Below are 25271 nucleotides of genomic sequence, written 5' to 3'. Positions count from 1 at the left end.
GTGGACCCACAGTGGAGCTGCTCAAACCCGACTGACCAGCTGCCATTAATGTTGCCAGCTTGAGGAATTGGCAGCCTGTCTACAACATTGGAGAAATGCTGTATGTATGCTCACTGTAGTTCCATGTCACACAAACAGACCCTGAGCAAGATTAATCTGGATTTACACATTCTTAACTGGTTTCTAGTGTTGATGTGCTCAAGAATTTTCAACCCTATGGAATCTAATATTGCTAAAAATATTAACTCTTTATCTTTCAATCAGTTAAAACTGCATTGTAGAAATTAGAAGCAGCACAGTGATTTGGAAAGTAGGTTCTGGATCTAGAATATCTAGATTGATAGACTGGCTCTACCAGTTTCTACCTGTTAGCCACTGAGCATATTAATACAATATTCTGTGCACTAGAATGTTGTATTAAGGTATAAAATGGTGATAGGAGATATCCTATCTATGGTATGAAGTATTATAGGATTCATAGGAGGGTTAAATTAACTAACATGCATGATGCACTTAGCATAGTGCCTGACACAGAAGAGATGCTCAATAAATGTTTGCTTTGTTATTTTTGTTATTGTGATTGGCAGAAAAGATGGTGGGAAAGTGTATTGAAATATATGTTATATACAATAAAATGCACAGATTTTAAGTGTACACTTCAGTAAGTTTTGACAAATGTATTGTATATACCTGTGTAATTGCTACTACAGTTACTATATAGATTATTTCCATTATCCCAGAAAGTTCCCCAATGTGCAATCTTTCATCCCGCCAACAGCCTCCAGGAAACAATCTTATTTCTAAAAACATAGCTTTGGGGACCTGAAGATGGCAGTAGAGTAGGCAGATGCACAGACTCCCAGCTCACACCACCAAACTGGATTACAAATTAATTTAGGAACAATCAGCATGAAAAACCAACTCTGGACTACAAGACCAGCTCTCAAAAACCAAGGAGCAAAGAAGAAACCACACTGAGCCTGGTAGGGAGCACTGAGGAGTGGTGAGTCTTCTCTGCTTACAGGAACAAAGGGGATGTGAGGCTGAGAGCCCAGAAGGACTCTCATTCCAAGGAAAATAGTAGTAAATATCGATCACAGCCACTTGCCTGGGGACCTGGGAACGAGCTGTATTGAAAGGGCTGGCTTATCTTCCAAAAGAAAAGAGGGGAGAGAGGGACAGATGGTGACTGGCAGAGGAATGCATGGGAGGACCTGAGAAGCTGACTCATCCAGTGCTGGAGGTGGCCATAGCTGGGGGAAGGGTTGATCCTTCCACATAACATAAGACTAAAGTGCTTCCAGATCATACATCTCCAGACATCTCTCCAATTCCAATCAGTGCAACAAGACACAGCTGAAAACAAGAAGTGGGTAGGAGGGGAAGTAACTCAGATCTCCTACTAAAGTGGAGAAAGCACCCCAGCCCCAGAGAGAGTAACTGGCAGATAAGGTCTTCAGAGTCTCAGGTTACACCCACCGCATTCCTGGATACAGTTTCAAATAAGCTCCTTGCTGAGATCAGTAAACAAGACTACAAGTGAGAAGAAAACAAACAAATCAAGACTTCAGAGCAGCCCAAATCTGAAAGTGGATTACAAATAGCAGCTAATGCCAATGCAAGAAGACCTAGAAATAACACAACTGAAAATTTGAGGCAGACAACACCAAAACAAGACTCAATCAGCCCTACAAACAAAACACCCAAACACACAGACATAATGAGAAGACAAAGAAGTGCAATTCAAATGAAACCACAAGAGAAATCTCCAGAAAAAGAACTGAGTGATATTGAAATAACCAAACTGCCAGATGCAGAGTTTAGAATAATGATTGTTAGGATGCTTAGGGATCTTACAACAAGGATGGTCATTACAAACACTTAAATAAAGAGCAAGTATAAAAAAAGACATTGAAATATTAAAAAATAATCAGTTGGAGGTGACAAATACAGTATCAGAAATGAAGAACACAATGGAAAGAATTAAAACCAGGATGGATGAAGCTAAAGATCAAATCAGTGAGTTGGAGGACAAGATGAACAAAGGCATTGAAAGCAGAGCAGAAAAAAGAAAAGAGACTAAAAAAGTCTAAGGAAATTCTGAGAGAGTTCTGTGACAACATAAAGAGAAATAACATTCGCATCATAGGGGTTCCTGAAGAAGAAGAGAAAGAACAAGGGATAGAAACTTTATTCAATCAAATCATAGCTGAAGACTTCCCTAAATTGATGCAAGGAAGGGTCTCACAAGTTCAAGAAGCAGAGAGAACTCTATTAAAGAGAAATCCAAAGAAATCTACACCATAATTAAAATACCAAAGCTAAATGATAAAGAGAAAATATTAAAAGCTGCTAGAGAAAAGAAGACTATCACTTACAAAGGAGCCCCCATAAGGATGACGTCCAACTTTTTAACAGAAACACTTGAAGCCAGAAGGGAATGGCAAGGAATATTCAAAGTAATGCAGAACAAGAGCCTACAACCAAGACTACTTTATCCAAAAAGGCTATCATTTAAAATTGAAGGAGAAATAAAACACTTCCCAGAAAACAAACAAACAAACAAACAAAAACTCAAAGAATTCATTACAAACAAACAAATACTGCAGGAAATGTTAAGGATGTTAAGGGACCTGTTGTAAACAGATCAAAGTGAAAAAAGAATATAGCAAAAGAGGAATACAGCTTTAAAGAATAAAATGGCAATAGACAACTACATATCAATAATAACTTTAAATGTAAATGGATTAAATGATTCAATCAAAAGACATAGGGTAGCTGCTTGGATAAGAAAACAGGACCCATACATATGCTGTCTACAAGAGACACACCTTAAAACAAAAGATACACATAAACTGAAGGTAAAAGGATGAAAAAAGTATTTCATGCAAATGGAAATGAAAAAAAGCTGCGGTAGCAATACTTAAATCAGACAAAATGGACTTTAAAACAATGGATATAGTAAGAGATAAAGAAGGTCACTACATAATGATAAAGGTAGCAATCCAACAGGAAGATATAACCATCATAAATATCTACACACCTAATATAGGAGCACTTAAATATATCAAGCAGACTTTGATGGATATAAAGGGTGAGATCAACAGCAATATTATAATAGTAGGAGATTTCAATACCCCACTAACATCACTAGATAGATCCTCAAGAAAGAAAATTAACAAATAAACAGCAGACCTAAAGGACACTCTAGATCAGGGGTCTCAAACTTGCGGCTTTGTGCAGCACGCAGACTAATCAAACTTCGTGGATTAGTCTGCGGGCCAGTCTGCGGCCGCACAAAATTGGTGGGTGGGCCGCGAGTTTGAGACCCCTGCTCTAGATCAACTTGATTTAATAGATATCTTTAGAACATTTCGCCCTAAGGCAGCAGAATATACATTCTTTTCAAGTGCTCATGGTAAATTCTCTAGATGGACCACATGTTAGGACACAAAAGCAGTCTCAACAAATTTAAGAAGATTGAAATCATATCAACAATTTTCTCTGATCACAATGGCATGAAACTAGAAATCAACCACAACAAAAAAGCTAAAAAATACTAAAACACATGGAAACTAAATAGCATGTTATTAAATAACAAATGGGTTAACAATGAAATCAAAGAAGAAATAAAAAAAATTCCTAGAAACAAATGATAATGAGCAAACAACAACTCAAAATTTATGGGACACAGCAAAAGCAGACTTGAGAGGGAAGTTCATAGCACTACAGGCATTCCTTAAGAAGCTTGAAAAAGCTCAAATAAACAACCTAACCCTTGCCCTGGCCAGTTGGCTCAGTGGTAGAGCGTCAGCCTGGCATGCAGAAGTCCCGGGTTCGATTCCCAGCCAGGGCACACAGAAGAAGTGCCCATCCCTTCTCCTTCTCCACCCCTCCCCCTCTCCTTCCTCTCTGTCTCTCTCTTCCCCTCCTGCAGCAAGGCTCCATTGGAGCAAAAATGGCCCGGGTGCTGGGGATGGCTCCTTGGCCTCTGCCCCAGGCGCTGGAGTGGCACTGGTCGCGACAGAGCGACGCCCCAGAGGGGCAGAGTATCGCCCCCTGGTGGACAGAGCATTGCCCCCTGGTGGGCGTGCCGGGTGGATCCCGGTCGGGCGCATGTGGGAGTCTGTCTGTCTATCCCCGTTTCCAGCTTCAGAAAAATACAAAAAAAAACAAAAAACAAAACAAAACAAAACAAAAAACAACCTAACCCTTCATCTAAAAGAACTAGAAAAAGAACAGTAAGTAAGGCCCAGACGTAGTGGAAGGAAGGAAATAATAAAGATCAGAGTGGAAATAAATGGCAGAAGCTAAAAAAATAATACAGAGGATCAATGAAACCAAGAGCTGGTTCTTTGAAAGGGTAAACAAGATCGATGAACCTTTAACAAGACTCACCAAGAAAAGAAGAGAGAGGATTCAAATAAATAAAATTAGAAATGAGAGTGGAGAAAAAACAACTGACACAACAGAAATACAAAATATTGTAAGAAAATACTATGAAGAACTGTATGCCAAAAAATTAAACAACCTAGGTGAAATGGACAAATTCCTTGAAACATATCATCTTCCAAAAATCAATCTGGAAGAATCAGAAAACATAAACAGACTGATTACAACAAAAGAGATCAAAATACTTATCAAAAAACTCCCAAAAAACAAAACTCCTGGACCCAATGGCTTCACTGGTGAATTATACCAAACATCAAAGAAGAACTAACTCCTATCCTTCTCAAGCTATTTCAAAAAATTCAGGAGGAAGGAAGACTTCCAAGTTCCTTTTAGGAGGCAAGCATAATGCTGATTCCAAAACCAGGCAAAACAACACAAAGAAAGAAAATTATAGACCAATATCCCTGATAAATTTAGATGCTAAAATCCTCAAAAAATTTTAGCAAACCAGATCCAGCAATACATGAAAAAATTATACACCATGATCAAGTGGGATTTATTCTGGAGAGGCAAGGATGGTACAACATTCGTAAATCAATTAATGTGATTCAACGCATAAACAAAAAGAAGGAGAAAAACCACATGATAATTTCAATAGATGCAGAAAAAGCATTTGATAAAATCCAGCACCCATTCATGATCAAAACTCTCAGCAAAGTGGGAATACAGGGAACATACCTCAACATGATAAAGGCCATCTATGACAAACCCACAGCCAACATTATAATTAATGGACCAAAATTAAAAGCAATCTCCTTAAGATCAGGAACAAGGCAGGGGTGTACCCTTTCACCACTCTTATTCAACATATCCTGGAAGTCCTAGCCACAGCAATCAGACAAGAAGAAGATATAAAAGGCATCCAACTTGGAAAAGAAAAAGTAAAACTATCATTATTTGCAGATGATATGATATTGTATATAGAAAACCCTAATGTCTCAGTCAAAAAATACTGGACCTAATAAACAAATTCAGCATAGTGGCAGGATATAAAATTAATACACAGAAATCAGAGGCATTTTTATACATGAACAATGAATTGTCAGAAAGAGAAATTAAGTACACAATCCCCTTCATTATTGCAACAAAAAAAATAAAGTACCCAGGAGTAAATTTAACCATGAGGTTAAAGACTTATACTCAGAAAATTATAAAACATTGATAAAAGAAAACAAGGAAGACACAAACAAGTGCAGGCATATACCATGCTCATGGTTAGGAAGAATAAACATCATTAAAATGTCTATATTATCTAAAGCAATTTATAAGTTCAATGTAATACCAATTAAAATACCAATGACATACTTCAAAGATATAGAACACATATTCCAAAAACTTATATGGAACCAAAAAAGAAGACGAATAGCCTAAGCAATCTTAAAAAAAGAAGAATAAAGTGGGAGATATCACACTTCCAGATATCAAGTTATACTACAAGGCCATCGTACTCAAAACAGCTTGGTAGTGGCATAAGAACAGACTTATAGATCAATGGAACAGAACAGAGAACCCAGAAATAAACCCACATCTTTATGGACAACTGATATTTGACAAAGGAGGTAAGAGTTTACAGTGGAGTAAAGACAGTCTCTTTAACAAATGGTGTTGGGAAAACTGGACAGCTACCTGCAAAAAAATGAAACTAGACCACCAACTTACACCATGTACAAAAATAAACTCGAAATGGATAAAGGACTTAAATGTAAATCGTGAAACCATAAGTATCCTAGAAGAAAACTTAGGGAGTAAGCTCACCAACATCTATCGCAACAATATCTTTGCTGAATTATCTACACAGGCTAATGAAATAAAAGACAGGATAAACAAATGGGACTATATCAAACTAAAAAGCTTTTGCACAGCTAAAGACAATATGAACAGAATAAAAAGACAAACCACACATGGGAGAACATATTCGACAATACATCTGATAAGGGATTAATAACCAAAATTTATAAAGAACTTGTAAAACTCAACACCAGGAAGACAAACAATCCAATCAAAAAATAGGCACAAGAAATGAATAGACACTTCTCCAAAGAGGACATACAGATGGCCAATAGAAAAATGAAAAACTGCTCAACATCACTAATTATTACAGAAATGCAAATTAAAACCACAATGAGGCCCTGGTCGGTTGGCTCAGTGGTAGAGCATCAGCCTGGCATGCAGAAGTCCCGGGTTCGATTCCCGGCCAGGGCACACAGGAGAAGTGCCCATCTGCTTCTCCACCAGCCCCCTCTCCTTCCTCTCTGTCTCTCTCTTCCCCTCCCACAGCGAGGTTCCATTGGAGCAAAGATGGCCCGGGTGCTGGGGTTGGCTCCTTGGCCTCTGCCCCAGGCGCTAGAGTGGCTCTGGTCGCAACAGAGCGACACCCGGAAGGGGCAGAGCATCGCCCCCTTGTGGGTGGAGCGTCGCCCCCTGGTGGGTGTGCCGGGTGGATCCCGGTCAGGCGCATGCGGGAGTCTGTCTGACTATCTCTCCCGTTTCCAGCTTCAGCAAAATACAAAAACAAACAAACAAACAAACAAAAAAACCCCACAATGAGATACTACCTTATACCAGTCAGAATGGCGCTCATTGACAAAACAACACATGATAGGTGCTGGCGAGGATGTGGAGAAAGGGGAACCCTCCTGCACTGCTGGTGGGAATGCAGACTGGTACAGCCACTGTGGAAAACGGTATGGAGATTCCTCAAAAAATTAGAAATGGAACTGCCCTTTGACCCAGCCATCCCACTTATAGGAATATATCCCAAGGACACCATATCACTGACTGAAAAAAAGAAATGCACCCCCATGTTTATGGCAGCATTGTTCACAATAGTGAAGATCTGGAAACAGCCCAAATGACTGTCAGTGGACGAGTGGATTAAAAAGCTTTGGTACATATATACAATGGAATACTATGGGGCTATGAAAAAGAAGGAAATATTAATTTTTGCAACAATATGGAGGGACCTGGAAACTATTATGTTGAGTGAAATAAGCCAGGCAGAGAAAGAAAAATATCATATGACCTCACTCATTTGAGGAATCCAAGGAATAATGAGAACTGAGGAATGGAATTGAGACAGAGGAGGAATCAAAGGTACCAGAGGAAAAAAGACAGAGGGAAAGGGGATGATAGGATGGGATAAAACTGAAGGGAAGGGAGGAGGGAGCTGTAGGGAGGGGGCAAGGGAAATGTTGAGGGGAATAAGGGGGAGGCATTTGGGGTGACCCTAGAATCTATGTAAACACAATTAATTAAATAAAAAATAATAAAACCATAGCTTTATTTTATATGTTTTTGAATTTTGTATAAATGGAATAAAAAGTGTTCTTTTATGTGTTTGGCTTTTTTCACTTCACATGATGGTTTTGAAATTCATCTTTGTTGTGTATATCAGTAGTATGTTCCTTTCTATTGATAATTATTTAATTTTCTTAATATACTACAATTAATTTGTCTAATCTCTTGTTGATGAACATAGAGATTGTTTTATATATAAATCATTGTTTTTTGCTACTAGGAATAAAACTGCTCAAACATTCATGTACATGTCTTTCTGTGAATATGTTTTCAATTACTTCGGGTAACTGCCTAGAAATAGGATTGTTGGGACATAGGGTACATGTATGGTTAAATTTACAAAAACTCAAAGTATTTTCAAAAGTGGCTATTGTATTTTATAGTCCTACCAACAGTGTATGAGAGATCCATTTATTCTACATCCTAAATATTTGGTATTATATTTACTTTTAGTCTTTCCAGTTAGTTCAAAGTGATATTTTATGGTTTTAATTTGCAGTTTCCTTAAAACTAATGATGAGTATCTCTTCATTTAAGTTTTGGAAATTTTTTTTTAAGTATCTGTTAAAGACTTTGGAATATTTTTTATTGGTTTGTATTTTTATTACTGATTTGGAGGAGTTTTTATTTAATCTGAATATTTTAAATGAATTACTATCTCAGCCTATTTATTACCTTAATGTCTTTTTAGGAGCACAAGTTTAACTGATAGAATATAATTTATTATTTTTTCTTTTATGGTGAAAGCTTTTTATGTCCTAAAAAAGATCTTTACCTACCCCAATTTGTAAAGATATATTTCTATATTTTCTTCTGGATTTTATAGTGTTAGCTTTATATTTAATTTGATGATACATCTGTAGTTAATTTTTCTGTATTGTAGAAGTTGTTTTGTTTTTTATTTTTATGTTTAGTCAATTGTTCCAACATGATTAACTGATTAGTGCATGAGCACATGGCAGAGCCACGTGTGTATAGTATGTTTAAGGCTATACAGGAGCTTGCGCTCAGGGTGGATGGCACACGGCAGTTTGTGATTGCCTGCCCACCACTGTGAGGAGCCATTTTTGCTGTTTGCCTGAGAGGCATTTTCCCCTGCCTGGTAAGTAAATACTAATATCATTATAAAATACCCCCCTACTCATGGTGATATTTCCTATATTGAAATATTTATCACACTAAGTTTTTTAGTCTTAGGAATTGGATAGTATCTTTCTTTTCTTTTTTTTTTTTTTTTACTTTTAAGTTGCATGTGCTATTTATTTATTTATTTATTTGAGAGAGAGACAGAGACAGAGACAGAGAAACAGGAAGGGAGAGAGATGAGAAGCATCAACCCATAGTTGTGGCACATTAGTTGTTCATTTATTGCTGATCATGTGCCTTTATATTTAAAATGCATTTCTTTCAAATAATATCTAATTGAGTATTAGACTTTTAACAGGTCTGACAATCAATTCCTTTTTAGGACTCTATTCTAGCTCTTCTGATAGTTTTACTATTTTTTTGGGGGGGGTATAACTCTTGGTATTATTTTTTAGTGGTTGCTTTAGAGATCACAATATACATATTTAACTTATCAAAGCCTATTTGAATTAATACTGTTATACCACATATAATTTAAAAACCTCAGAACAGTATAATTCCAATTATTTTTCCTCCATTATTTGTGATATTGATGTCATCTCACATTTTAGGGTTTATAGTCTTAATATAGATGTCACATATTTACTTCTACATCTATTATAGACTCCATAATACATATTAATTTTTACTTTAAATAATTTATTAATATTTACAGAATTTTAAATAAAAAAATCTTGTATAGTTACCCACATATTTACTATTTCCACTATTCTTCATGGCAGTGGTGCTATTCAGTACTTTTATGGTGTAGTCTCACTCCATAAAGACACATCTGTTGTATGCAGAGAAATGCTGCTTTGCAAGGATGAGATGCTATCTTTGCTTTCACTCCCTTAAGGTAAAATCTGAAACAGAGATTCCAGTTCAAGTGATTTATTAGGGGAGTATTGTCAGGAGAAAGGCTGTGCTTAAAGCTGGATAGGGCAGGGGAGGAAAAGCTACGCATGACTCTGGTTTCAGATGGAGACTAATATTATTTTGATTCTGTGGTGAAGGTCTGGAGTGCCGATTATATCACAGAACTAGTTTTATATTGAGCAAGGTTGCCAATCTTTTGCACATTGCCTCAGTCAATTGTTGGCTAAAGTCACCCCCTCCTGCTTCCAGGAATGGAGGAGTGCACAGCCTCCTGGGTCAGGTGGCTCCTCTTACCTGGAGACTGTTCTCTAGTGATGGGGCAGATGTCATTAGATATCAGGCAAGATCTGGCCAGGGCACCAAGACATCCACTACAGGGCTATCTTTTAGGATTTACTATGCTCTTTAAACCAATATCCACTGTTTTTTGACATGTCCCCAAGAGGTATAATAAAGAGGTTCACAAACTAAGGGTTGATGATAGAAATGGACCTATTTATTCTCTGTGGGGAAAACAGCTATGTTAAGCTTGCTTGCTGGTTTACCACCTGCAAGCACTTTGCTAGATTAGTGCGTGAGCACCTGGCAAGCACCAGGTGGGCACAGTCTGTGTAAGGCTATAGGTCCTTGCACTCAGGACGGATTATGGATAGCAATTTGCAGAGTGCCTGCTCACCACTGTGAGGGTCGTTTTTGCTGTTTCTTCACTTGCTGTCATGAGAAGAAGTGTTCCCCTGCCTGTTTGCTCATACACCCGCTGTTGCAAGACTTTATTAAATGGTAATTGCCGAATGCTTGCTGGCTCTACAGTTTTTACCCTTTGCCCGAATCCAATGTGGCCCTGCCTGTCCTTGCCCACCGGCATTTCACTTTCCCTTTCAGTGAACTACCTGGGGGGATTTGTGTTCTCTGTCTCCACAAATTTAGGCTTAGTGGGTATGGGGCGGCTGTGTTAGGCTTGCTCTCAGGGTGACTGGCTAGAAGCACTTTGCCTGATTGGTACGTGAGTGTAAGGCAGCACCACAGGTGTGTGGCCTATAGAAGGCTGTGGGTGCTTGCGCTCCAGGGAGATGCGGGATTGCTGATGGTGGATTGACTGTCCGCCACTGGGAGAGGTCATTTTGCTGTTTGTTTGCCTGAGAGGCGGTTTCCCCTGACTGTGTACTTGTCGCCATTGTGAGACTTTATTAAACAGAATGGCCCGATGCTTTCTGGCTCCACAGTTTCTTTACTATCTGCTCAAATTCACTGTGGACCTGCCTGGCCTTGGCCACCAGCATTACAGTGGGTCTAAGGTCTTGGTTAGTAGGGGGGATGAGGTGCTTCCACCAAGAGACACAGTACGAATTTGCCTGATTTAAAGGTGCAGCTGCCATCTGGCATTTTGAGTTCCCTGTGCCAGTATAAGAGCAGGCACAGAAAGGATATATCCTGGCAGGAATAACTGATCCTGGTCTTTGTGAGGAAGTGTGTGACTACTATTATATATGGGGCTGGGTAGACTGTGTCCAGTAGAACAGTGAACCACTGGGCCATGCTTTGCTCTCTTGGTACCCCATTTTAGTTGCACATGGGCATGTAAAGCAATCATGGCCTGATGAGGCCGTCATAACCAGGGGTTTCGCTCTCAGGAAAGAGAACCTGGGTCACCCCAGTAGACAAGCTATTAGACAATAGAAGTGCTATGCTAGGGCTATGGAAAGCTAGAAGGTGAGTCTCAGCTTTGTCTTGGAGGTCAGTATATGTTTTGCAGCACTGGGGACTCTAGTCATTCCAGTAACACTTCCCTCATAGGCTTCCCCAGGAACTCAGATCCTAGTGCTCTGGGAATGCTGAAACTAGTTGGAGAGAACTTATGTGAAAGCAAATGCACCTGAGTGATACAAGCAGTGGGTTGTAATCGTCTCTGTGGTGACTCAGAGTGTCACCTCCTCATAGCTCTTTACTGGGCAGGTCTTTTACCCCCCAGCTGATGCAAGTTCAGCTGGTAAAAGTTTACAGCTGTCTCTCTTTTTGAAGAATTGCCCCTGTTAGGGTCTGATGGGAGCCAATTCAGAGTAAGCTGCTTCAGTTGTAGAAAATGATTGATATAGAAGCTCAAAAATCTGTTCTTTGTGTCCCCGTGAGGGAGTAATGCTGCTGGCAGATTTAGTCCCCAGTTCTCTTCAGACTAGACTAGTTGATTCTGTATCCCTGCATCTGAATTCCTGCTCCACATTATGCTTCTAGAATATCTGGGCTAAGACAGGGTGAAAATTTACTTAACTTTTCAGGTTCTAGAGATCCTTGATTTTTTTTTTTTGCCAGATGACTAAATACATTTTGAAAGGTTTTAGAAATATATTATTCATCAGAAGGGTTAGTATCAGTTTCTCATTCTCTACAGTGTCAGAAAATGTCAGTTTTCTCTCTGTCCCTGTTTTATCCAGACTGTTTTCTTAGTCATAATATTATTGAACACTTATTATGTACCTGGCAGTCTTCCCAGGATTTACATGTATTAAACCATTCAAACCTACTCATTAACCCAGGGGTCAGGAATCTATGGCTCGTGAGCCAGATGTGGCTCTTTTGATGGCTGCATCTGGCTCTCAGACAAATCTTTAATAAAAAAATAATGTTAAAAATATAAAACATTCTCATATATTACAATCCATTAATTTCCTACCACTCATGTTCATGGTTGCGGGTGGCTGGAGCCAATCACAGCTGTCCTCCGGGACAACACCAAATTTTTATTGGATAATGCATAAGGTACATGGGTCATTGTGAGGTCAGGAAGTAAACTTCCCTCCTTTTAATCAAGTAGTCAGCTAGCTAATTTCAGAAACCCTTTTGATGAGAAGATGGCTAGAAGAAAAAAGGATGAGGAGTATCATACTTTTCAGGAGGAATGGACAGAGGAATTCGCCTTTGTGGAGAGAGCAGGTTCTGCAGTGTGTCTAATATGCAATGATAAAATTGCATCGATGAAACAGTCAAATATAAAGTGGCACTTTGACACATGCCATACTACATTTGCATCAAAATATCCAGCGGGGGACAGCAGGAAGAAAGCATGTCAAGAGCTACTGTGCAAAGCGCAAGCTAGTAAGCAGCAACTCTGTGTTTGGACCCAAAAAGGTGACAGGAATTTGGCTAGCTTTGCTGGTGCTTTAGCAATTGTGAGAAATGAAAAGCCATTCACAGATGGGGAGTATGCCAAAACATTCATGTTTGATGTTGCCAATGAACTTTTTGACAACTTTTTGGATAAAGACAAGATAGTCAAACGAATAAAAGACATGTCTCTCGGCAACAACTATTCATGATCGTACCATCATGATGGCAAATCAAATTGAGGCAACACAAGTGAAGGACATAAATGCAGCACCTTTCTTTTCTCTTGCTTCAGATGAGTCAACAGACGTAAGCCATTTATCCCAGTTCAACGTGATTGCAAGGTATGCTGTTGGTGACACACTACGTGAGGAAGGTCTTGCTGTTTTGCCTATGAAAGAGACAACAAGAGGGGAGGATTTATTCAAGTCTTTCGCTGAGTTTGCCAAAGAAAAAAATCTACCAATGGATAAACTTATTTCGGTGTGTACTGATGGTGCTTTGTCCATGGTGGGGAAAAACAGGATTCGTAGCGCTTCTTCGTGAACATGAAAAGAGACCCATCCTAAGTTTTCACTGCATCCTACATCAGGGGGCACTTTGTGCTCAGATGTGTGGCAAGCAGCTTGGTGAGGTGATGTCACTGGTCATTCAGGTGGTCAACTTTATTGTTGCCCGAGCTTTAAATGATCACCAGTTTAAAACACTGCTGTATGAAGTTGGGAATAATTATCCTGGTCTGCTTCTGCACAGCAATGTGTGTTGGTTGTCAAGAGGGAAGGTGCTCAGCTGTTTTGTGGCTTGTCTGAGCAAAATCTGGACTTTTCTTGAAATGAAAAACATTGAGCATCCTGAGTTAGCTAACACTGAGTGGCTCCTGAAGTTCTACTATCTCGTGGACATGACTGAAAATCTGAACCAGCTCAATGTGAAAATGCAAGGCATTGGAAATACAGTCTTATCCCTTCAACAAGCAGTGTTTGCATTTGAAAACAAGCTGGAGCTCTTCATTGCAGACATTGAAACAGGTCGTTTACTACACTTTGAAAAACTGGAAAAGTTTAAAGATGCATGCAGAGCAGGTGACCCTGCTCAACATCTTGATCTCCAGCAGCTAGAGGGCTTCACATCTAATCTCCTGCAGTCATTCAAAGTGCACTTTGGAGAATTTCATGTGCACACTTGTCTTTTTAAGGTCATTACCTATCCACACGAGTGTTCAGTGGACAGCGCCGGCCTGAGTTACATCCCCGGTGTCTCTGTCAGAGATTTTGAGCTACAAGCTGCTGACCTGAAGGCCTCAGACATGTGGGTGAATAAGTTCAAGTCACTGAATGAAGATTTGGAAAGACTTGCATGACAGCAAGTAGAGTTGGCGAGCAAACACAAGTGGGGACAAATGAAAAAACTTCAACCCGTGGATGAGCTGATTGTCAAAACTTGGAATGCACTTCCTGTCACATACCACACACTTCAGTGTGAGTATTGCTGTACTGACAATGCTTGGCTCTATGTATGCATGTAAGCAGTCTTTCTCACACCTAAAGAATGTTAAGACCAACCTACGATCACGTTTAAGGGATGGAAGTCTCAACACCTGCATGAAGCTTAACCTCACCACGTATCAACCAGACTACAAAGCCATCAGCAAAAGTATGCAGCACCAGAAGTCGCATTAATGGTAAGAAGTACTTTATTCATCATTGGTTAGCAACAGCATAACAACGTTATTAAAAAGAATTCAGAGACTTACTGTACTTTAAAAGTGTTGGTCTTACATAAAATGCACACATATACTTGTACTTAGTGTTAAACATATTGTATAGCTCTCACGGAATTACATTTTAAAATATGTGGCATTCATGGCTCTCTCAGCCAAAAAGGTTCCTGACCCCTGCATTAACCCCATGAGTTAGACATAAAGACCATACCCATTTTACAGAAAAATAAGGTAAGACACACAACTAAACAACTTTCACAAGCTCACATAGCTGGTAAGTGGTTAAACCAGGATTAAATTCAGCAATGTGGTTTCAAGACTCACAACACTACTGTCTCTCCTTTGGAGTTCCCCAGCTAAATTCTTCTGTATTTGTTTTACATGGTACTAAAGTTCCTGGGAAAGTATTTGGAGCATGGTTTTCCTATCACCCAACCCATATATTTTATACTACACAAGTTTATGTTGAGCTCTACATAGAACGAAAAGGTTCTGTGGCTTACCTGGATTTGTTGCTTTCCAAATTTTGCTCCCCCAGGGGTGTTTGGTAGCCACTTTATTACAATGAATTATGCTCGCAGCAGTTCAGATCTGCAATGGAAGGAAACACTGAGTCAGAACAATAATACTAACAAAATAATAATTAAAGAGAAAAGATTTGTGATGTTTTCATCACATCCTGCATTTTATTACCACTAACAGATTTTCCTGAATACCTTTTATCTGCCAATTATTTTCAAATATTATCTGTAAAATTTATTACAACTCTTTAAAAAAGCATTTTTAGACACTGAAGAGGTATGTGTTGAAATGAATGATGAATGAAATGTTAAATGATATTTTACTAGCCAATATGCCAAAAAATACAATGATCACAAGGAGTTTACTATAAGTCAGAGCCATGTAAATAGTACATTGGACAAAGTTTTTCTAATAAGAAAGAAAGATACCCAATTATAAAATTTAGTAACATAGAAAGAGAAAGGATATTTCTGCAAAGAAAATAAATTATATTTCAGACTTTTATTCTCATCATTCTCATGAAATTGTTCTTTTAAATGTCTCTCGTGAGACCCATATTGCATTATCTAATGTTCACTTCTCAGGCCTAATTGTACTCAGCAACATTTCATGCAGTTGATGATTTTCTCTTCCTAGAAACATTTATTTTTTTGGCCTCCAAGATACTGCTCTCTTGGTTCATCTCCAACCTCCCTGGTCACTCTTTAGTTTCCTCTGTGAAATCTTTGATACATCTCCTACATGTGTAGAACTGCCGAGACTACCACCCACACTCCTTCTCGTTCCCTCCACATTCATTGATTGATCTCGGCCAACCCACGTTCATATGCCTAGCCTGGCCCTTCTGTTTGCTTGCAAGACTCATATATCCAACTGCTACTTAACATTTCCTCTTAGTCTCATTGCTGCAGTCTAGTTCAAGCCTAGAGAATTGCAACAGCCTCTGGCTTCCATCTTTATGATTTATTCTTCTTATGGAAGCTAGAATGACCTTTAGAGTCAACTAGCACCTACGCTTCTCAAACTATTTCAAAACATTCAAGAGGAAAGAAGACCTCCAAGCTTATTTTATGAGGCCATTATTATCCTGATTCCAAAACCTTATGTCCCTGGTGACTTGTGAGCTGCTTCCTCAGCACTGGAGCTCATAACAAGTGAGTCTGTCAGTGAGTCAGTAGGTCCATGCATGGGCCATCTAAGAGGACTCCAGCAGCCTCCCATCTCGCTAAGCCACAATCTTTGCTGCTTTTCACAGCCAGAAGTTGTGGGGACTTCTCTTCCTGGCACTGATTCCTTGACTGGGGGGCCTGGTGTGGGGCTGATACCCCTCGCTCCTCAAGGGGGTCATTTGAAGCTGACATATACCTCCTGAATTTTAACCACCACCTATAGGTATGGGACCAACCCACTTTTTGTCTCTGCCACCCCTACTAGTCTCTACATGACTTCTGTATATTCTTAGTTACGGGATTTCTGTTTAGCTAAGTTTTAGGCAGTTCTCATTGATAGTTCTCTTATAGTTTAGTTGTCATTTTGATGTGGTTTAGAAGGATGTGGGTATAGTGTTTATTTACTCCACCCTCTTGACTGGAGCCTAATGAAATTGTATGTACTTCAGTGCTTGGCCTATAGGAGATGCTTAACTGTATTATTTCCCTTCTCTTCCAGCCTCCCACTTATCCTTTTTGGGTGTTAACGAGGACTCCACTCCACCCTTTTAGGGGTGGCTGAGTGCTGTTCTTAAATACGTTTGTTAAAGCTTCTCTGGCCTCTGCAAATCCTCATAGACTTTGCTTCTCATTTGCACAGTTCTTTCTCTGTTGAGCTTTTGGGGCCGCACCTATCCTAATACTGTCCTGTACACTTCCTTTCTTCCTTTCTTCTTTTCTTCCTTTCTTTCCTTTCTTCCTTTCTTCTTTTCTTCCTTTCTTTCCTTTCTTCCTTTCTTCTTTCTTTCCTTCCTTCCTTCCTTCCTCCCTCCCTCCCTCCCTCCCTCCCTCCCTCCCTCCCTCCTTCCCTCCCTCCCTCCCTCCCTCCTTTTCTTCCTTCCTTCCTTCCTTCCTCCCTCCCTCCTTTTCTTCCTTCCTCCCTCCCTCCCTCCCTCCCTCTCTCCCTCCTTTCCTTCCTTCCTTTCTTCTTTCTTTCCTTTCTTCTTTCCTTCCTTCCTTCCTTCCTTCCTTCCTTCCTTCCTTCCTTCCTTCCTTTTTTCCTCCTACCTTTTTAAGTAAGAGGGGGGGAGATAGACAGATTCCTGCATGAGCCCCTATCGAGGTCCACCTGGTAACCCCCATCTGCGGCCCGATGTTCAAATCAACCAAGCCCAGGACCGAATCTTGGACCAACTGAGCTATCCTCAGCACCTTGCTTGGACCAACCAAGCCACCTGCAGTGGGAGAAGAAGAGAGAGAAGGGGAAGAGGGGAGAGACAGAGAAACGGATGGTCATTTCTCTTGTGTGTCCTGACCAGGGATCAAACCCGGGACATCAGCATGCCTGGCCGACACTCTATCCACTGAGCCAACTGGCCAGGGCCCACTTTCTCTTTAATTATTTTGCTGCTCTTACTGCTCTGGCTACTTTAGTTGCTGAATTAATTGCAACTCTCAGAATAGTAATAAGTACAAAAGTGTTTACCTTACTGCCTATAAGGTAAACACTCAATACGTAATGACTGAATCTTAAATAGCCACCTCTGATTCTGCTGCTTGTCACTCAGTTTCCTGTGGTGCTCCTTTCACTGCCCCACTGAAGGCTACATAGTGGCTGCACTCTGGGGGGGGGGTGGAGAAGCAAATGGGCTCTTCTCCTATGTGCCCTGGCCAGGAATCGAACCCAGGTCCCCCGCACGCCAGGCCAACGCTCTACCACTGAGCCAACCGGCCAGGGCCAACTGGGTGCCATCTTTTGCTTTAGCTTTATCAGTGCTGGTATCGGAAAGAAAAAACAAACAACTGAAAATCTCAAGTTCTCTGTTTATGGTACTTCTTAGTTTTTGCCTATAATTCAGGTATAAAGCAACCAGCTACTCCTAGATGTAGGGACCAATGAAAGATCTTTACATTTTTTTGTGTGTGACAGAGACAGAGAGAGTCAGAGAGAGGAACAGATAGACAGGAAGGGAGAGAGATGAGAAGCATCAATTCTTCGTTGCGGCACCTTAGTTGTTCATTGATTGTTTTCTCATATATGCCTTGACTGGGGGGCTACAGCAGACTGAGCGACCCCGTGCTGGAGCCAGCGACCTTGGGCTCAACCTGGTGAGCTTTGCTCAAATCAGATGAGCCCATGCTCAAGCTGGAGACCTAGGGGTCTCAAAACTGGGTCCTCCGTGTCCCAGTCCAATGCTCTATCCACTGTGCCACCGCCTGGTCAGGCACTGATCTTTACATTTTAATTGTCCATTTCTTTTGGAGATGAGAGTGCTATACATGGTGTTCAGCAGATATTAAATTATTATACACATTACACTATTAAAACATAAAATAAAATTTAGCTCATGTTTTAGGTACTGTCCAAACAGAAGGATAATACCATAATGTTGTTTCATCTTCAACAAGAACTATTGGTAGCTTTGATGTTTAGGTTTCAGGGTTAACAGTTGTTTTTTCTCTATTGTGAAAAAATTGAAGCCAGAAATATGATAATAAAAAAAAGGAATGAAATATTTTCAGGCACTATTCAGCTCCCAAGGTGTTATTTTTCCTTCTCTATACCTAGAGTTTTAAAAATTCATCTTGCAACAGAAATCAAATATTCAGTGAAGGCATTCATAACTATTAAATGAGAATCAAATGTCCTATGATTTACTATTATATAGATTTATAATGTTGCACATTTATATTTATATTTTGTCATTCCAAAACTCATGACCTCTTCTGAAAAAATACTTTATTTCTTCTTTGTGGAAACCATCCTTTCACCACTCTCAACTCAAGGGGCTTGAGTGAGGTAGACCACATATATTATTTTTCTTGCCAGCCACTCTAATTTGTTCAGAGATAGGCACAATCTTATTTAAGACCAGCTATACTGGTAAGGTTTATAAGCTCTATTTTTACTTTGGAGTTGCTGATAAAATGGCCTATTATATTTCAGTGATTCTAGGGTGCCCTGTTTTTACCCACATTTTAATATCTCTGAGCTTGGGTGCGTTTTACAATTTATAAGAAATTGTTGCTATTATTCAAGGGTCAGCATCTTTCCTTTCTTACTGGTACATAAAATTCCTTTAATTTTCCTTACAATCAGTGATGATATAAGTCCCGTGAAATATGGCACACCTGGAGCTTCTGGAAGTTCCATTAGGAGGGCTGAGAGGGTCTAAGACAGGGGATCAAGCAAAATGGAGCGCTGATGCTATAATTTAGATGCTGTTGTATCCAGTTGTTTCTGAAGGTAGTGCTCAAGTTCTGCACGCCAACTAACTTCTGTCTCACACTGCGCACAATCTGTTTGTTGGTGTTTAAACATGTGCTCGTGGCTCATCTTTCACCTTTAACTGCGAGCCTTCTGACTAAAGAAGCCTGTGAGATAGTATTAGAGCCCAATACTTGAACAAAGAGAATGAGACTGACATTTACAATCACTTTCCCTTTCTCAAACTTAATTCAACAGAGATAATAGACATGAAGCTGTATGAAGCATCTAAAACATGTGACAAACACAAATAGGTCAGTAACAAGCATTTGCTGTCAAGAAATTCTGAAATGTTTTATAATTCATCAGCTATCATAATCCTTAGACACATTCTGAGTCCTGTGAAACAGACCAAGGTTCTCAGTTGCCCCTAGAATAAAAATGACTCACAGACATTGCTCTCTCCAAGAAAAACAAATTCTCACATGCTTATTAAGATTTGGAGAATTACAGATAAGGCACATTTCAGCTAAACTTTACACACTACAAAGGACATGATGAATGGGTCACAGGATGGGACTGTATGTAAAGAGTATAGGGAATTAGGGACTAGAACCTTAAACCATCCAAAATACAATTTACATATCAAAGTAAACTGTGGAACTATAGTTTTGGAGGTCAAAGGGTAGTGCAACCTCTAAAGTTTTCTATAGCACTATCATGAAACTGTTTTGACTATAGCCTCTTCTACAAGCAATCAAAAAGATTTTCTAAAATTTTAAGTTATTTGGTACTTATAAAAACTTAAAAATGCTTATAGGAAGGAACATATGTGGAGATACTGTTGCATCTTGTTCTGATGCTTCTAGATAAACAGTGCCTCTGTGTAATTAGCATATGTTGGCTTTAAGCCTTGCTCCTAGCAATGCTTTTCAAGTGATTAGGACTATCTGAGGAGTGCTATGATCCCCTAGAAATGTATTGCTTGGTTTTTCTCAGAACTGTTATGAAAATGACTAAGAATGCATAAACTAAAATTAAGGAACAATGCTGTCTCCCAGTTAAATGAACAGAACGAATGTGTATATGTTCAATCATGTTTGCTGTACTGAGAACATTTCTTCTCTCCCCCCTTTTTTTTTCTTTTCTTATTTTCCAAGTGAGAGGAAAGGAGATAGAAAGACTCCTTCATGTGCCCTGACTGGGATCCACCCAGCAACCCCTGTCTGGGGCTGATGCTCTGCCCATATGGGGCCATGCTTGCAAACAAGCCATTTTTAATGCCTGAGGGGGAGGCTCTGTGGAGTCATCCTCAGCACCAGACCAATATGATCGAACCATTCGAGCCATGACTGCGGGAGGAGCGAAAAGAGAGAGAAAGAGAGGGAAGGCGAAGGGGAGGGGACGGGTGGAGAAGCAGATGGTCACTTCTCCTGTGTGCCCTGACCAGGATTGAACCCAGGAAATCCACATGCCTGGCCAACACTCTACTACTGAGCAAACCAGCCAGGGCCCTAAGATAATTTCTTAATTAAATTGTTTAAATAACACTATTCCGACCCCAAGTCTTTTAGTCTTTATAATAAAATGGACAGTGTGCAATTACCATTTGTCCTCAGTCTATTTTTCCTTTAAAACTATGAAAGAGTGACGGAAGATCACCTCTATATAAAGAGGGTATGGACAAGTCTTTAAGAAAGAAATTACTTAACACCACAGGCAAATTCGATAGGAATCAAAGCCATTCTTTTTTATTTGTTTTTATTAGCTTTTTTTAGACTTTTGCTATCACAATGAGAAATTTACATGCTACTAACCTTGTTGAGATTACTATCTTTTTAATGATCTATTAAAAAAATATTGAGCCAAACTCTTGAATGAACACTTTTGTTTCTAGAAGGAGAGCAGTGTTTGATTAATCAAACATATTCCGGTATTATACCCACAACCCTATCTTGCAGAAAGAAGATTCCAGCTGAACAACTTTGAGGGCCTCCATCCATGACTGAACACTCTCTAGTGATTGTTTTATATTCCTTAGGGACAGTTGTCTTCAGGCATTACTAATATAAGTAGTTGTTGATTTTTTTTAAGTGAGAAAAAAAGAGAGAGAGGGACAGATAGGGACAGACAGACAGAAAGGGAGAGAAATGAGAAGCATCAATTCTTTTTTTGTGACACTTTAGTTGTTTATTGATTGCTTTCTCATATGTGCCTTGACTTGCTCCAGCAGAGTGAATGACCCCATGATCAAGCCAGTGGCCATGGGGTCATGTCTATGATCCCATGCTCAAGCCAGCGACCCCACATTCAAGCTACTGAGCACTCACTCAAGCTGGTGACCTTGGGGTTTGGAACCTGGGTCCTCTGCATACCAGTCCAAAGCTCTATCCACTGTGCCACCACCTGGTAAGACAGTATTTGATTTTTAGACACAAAATTTTACTTAGGAGTTATGATGTATACAGCATGAATAAAATGATGAAGTTTTAAATAGTCCAGTTAAATGCTATGCAATAAATTAAAATTAGACTGTATTTTTTAATTTAAAATATTTTTTTAATCTTTTAATTGTTATTTTTTTAGCAAAGGATGTAAATTTGTCTAATTTTAGACATTCCAAATCTTCTCTGGTTCCAAAATATCCTATAGTGGTTTATCAACTAGGAGTGACTGATTCACCTTAGCTGTATTGTTTTTTTCAGTCATCTTGTTTTGTTCTCTTGTAGCATAAATTCTTGAGTAATTCTTTCCATGGGTTACTCATTATTATTACTATATCTATGCTTTTCTGGTCCCTATAAAAATACATATAAGTTTATTTGCTCATTCTTCTGAACTTTTTTCCCCCTGAATACTTTCTTTAAAATTTTTTCCTTTCAAAGAAATACAAATGGCCAACAGATATATGAAAAGATGCTCATCTTCTTTAGCTATTAGAGAAATGCAAATCAAAACTGCAATGAGATACCACCTCACACCTGTTCGATTAGCTGTTATTAGCAAGACAGGTAATAGCAAATGTTGGAGAGGCTGTGGAGAAAAAGGAACCCTCATACACTGTTGGTGGGAATGTAAAGTAGTACAACCATTATGGAAGAAAGTATGGTGGTTCCTCAAAAAACTGAAAATAGAACTACCTTATGACCCAGCAATCCCTCTACTGGGTATATATCCCAAAAACTCAGAAACATTGATACGTAAAGACACATGCAGCCCCATGTTTATTGCAGCATTGTTCACAGTGGCCAGGACATGGAAACAACCAAAAAGCCCATCAATAGATAACTGGATAAAAAATATGTGGCACATATTCACTATGGAATACTACTCAGCCATAAGAAATGATGACATCGGAACTTTTACAGCAAAATGGTGGGATCTTGATAACATGATACGAAGCAAAATAAGTAAATCAGAAAAAACCAGGAACTGTATTATTCCATACGTAGGTGGGACATAATAGTGAAACTAAGAGACATTGATAAGAGTGTGGTGGTTACGGGGGGGGAGGAGGGAATGGGAGAGGGAAAGAGGGTGGGGAGGGGCACAAAGAAAACAAGATAGAAGGTGACAGAGGACAATCTGACTTTGGGTGGTGGGTATGCAACATAATTGAACGACAAGATAACCTGGACTTGTTATCTTTGAATATATGTATCCTGATTTATTGATGTCACCCCATTAAAAAAATAAAATTATTAAAAAAAATTTTCCACTTTATTCATTTTATATCCTCTTTCATGAGTTGACCACTTGTTTTACTTTTGTTTTTGCTAAATTTGCTTTCTGTTTGTGTTCTTGGTGGAAAAGGCCAAAGCAGTAAGTGTATATTAATCAGTAAGGAAAAGTTCTTTTGGAGAATAGAAGGGATTGGTATTTCAGAAAGGGTAAAAGACCATCTACTCTAGTATACAAAGTAAATAATTCTACAATGTTTCCTGTTTCTCTAATTTAAGGCAATTGAAAGCAGTGCAGCTTACTTGACAAAGAGCTGAACAGTTGCATGACATTTTAATGGTATTGTTTAAAAGAACACTTCCTCTGCAGCCAGACTTCCTGGGTTCCTCATTCCCCCATCACTTAAGAGCTCTGGGTATGTATTCCTTAGAGAGTCAATGCTATGCACCTGTTCACTGCTCGCTGTGTTCCCTGTCTCTGCTTTCTCATTTTTCATGGTCCTGACCCTAGGTCTCCACCTTATTTCAACAACTAAATTTGACTCATAAGCTAGACTTTGTTACTGACCATCTACCCTCTGAAAGACCAGAATTTAATCTCCCTAGAGTTCTCTAACTTTATAGCTTTCTCCTGAGAATTCTACTTCAATATTAATGTCACAAGTTCCTACGATCCACTTTTCATTATCCATTACACCCTCACATACTTTTACTTGCCTTCTCCAGCCTAATTCTGTGATTCATCATTATAATCACCTTTTCATATGTCCTCAAGCCTTATGAGTCTCTCTCTTTTTTTTTTTTTTTTTGTATTTTTCTGAAGCTGGAAATGGGGAGAGACAGAGAGACAGACAGACTCCCGCATGCGCCCGACCGGGATCCACCCGGCGTGCCGACCAGGGGCGATGCTCTGCTGCAACCAGAGCCACTCCAGCGCCTGGGGCAGAGGCCAAGGAGCCATCCCCAGCGCCCCGGCCATCTTTGCTCTAATGGAGCCTTGGCTGCCGGAGGGGAAGAGAGAGACAGAGAGGAAGGAGGGGGGGGGTGGAGAAGCAGATGGGCGCTTCTCCCATGTGCCCTGGCTGGGAATCGAACCTGGGTCCCCCGCACGCCAGGCCGACGCTCTACCGCTGAGCCAACCGGCCAGGGAGTCTCTCTTGCTCCATCATGATCACCTCATCAACCAGATCTTCAGCCCACCCTGTACCTGTACCCTCATAGCAGAATGTGGCTAAAGAAAATTATGCAGTTGGGCTGACTGGTCTCATTTCACCGTAACTAAACTACACCTGAATCTGTGCCCACATACTCTGCCTTTTCTCCTAGAATGATCCCTTCTAAGAGATAAGACCATCCCCACCTTGTGTATTAGCTCTCTCCCTTCTTATCTATTTAAGAACTTTGTTCCAGCCGTCGGTTCCCTGTTTCTCTGGCACCATCCATTTTTCCTCTCAACTTGATCACTCACATAATAATTCACATGAATAGAAATTTCTCTCATTTTAAAAAACATCTCTTGAGCTGCCTGACCTATGGTGACACAGTGGCTAGAGTGTGAACCTGGAATGCTGAGGTTGCTGGTTCGAAACCCTGGGCTTGCCTGGTCAAGGAACATACGACAAGCAACCAATGAAAAGCTACAGTAAACAACTACTTCTCATCCCTTACCCACCTCTCTCTGTAAAAGCAATAAATAAAATATATATTTTGAAAGATCTCTTGAGTTCCTCCTTCCCTCAATCTTCATTTCCATTCCTATACAGCAAAATTCTACCAAAGAATTGTCTATATTCACTCTCTTAAAATGCTTTATTTGCATTCTCTTTTGAACAGTTTCCAATTAGGCTTTTAACCCCATAACTCAAAAGTGCTGTGGTTAAGGACATGGAGGACATGTATGTTTCTCAATTCAGTGATCAAACTGTCTTCATCTTACTTGAGTAGTCAGCTGCATTTGACAGAGTGCATTTCTGTGTCCTGCTTGAAATACCTTCTTCAGTAGCTTCCAGGACAGCATAAGCCCCTAGATTTCCTAACCACTTCCTTTTATTTATCCTGTTTTCCTGAACTTTAAATGTTGGCAGGACTCAGGGTTTAATTCTTATAAAAAATTTTTTTCCTGCTAGATTTCCACGGTGATC

Source organism: Saccopteryx bilineata, chromosome 2, assembly GCF_036850765.1.
Source record: "Saccopteryx bilineata isolate mSacBil1 chromosome 2, mSacBil1_pri_phased_curated, whole genome shotgun sequence".
Classification (NCBI taxonomy): domain Eukaryota; kingdom Metazoa; phylum Chordata; class Mammalia; order Chiroptera; family Emballonuridae; genus Saccopteryx; species Saccopteryx bilineata.
This window is presented reverse-complemented; position numbering follows the sequence as displayed.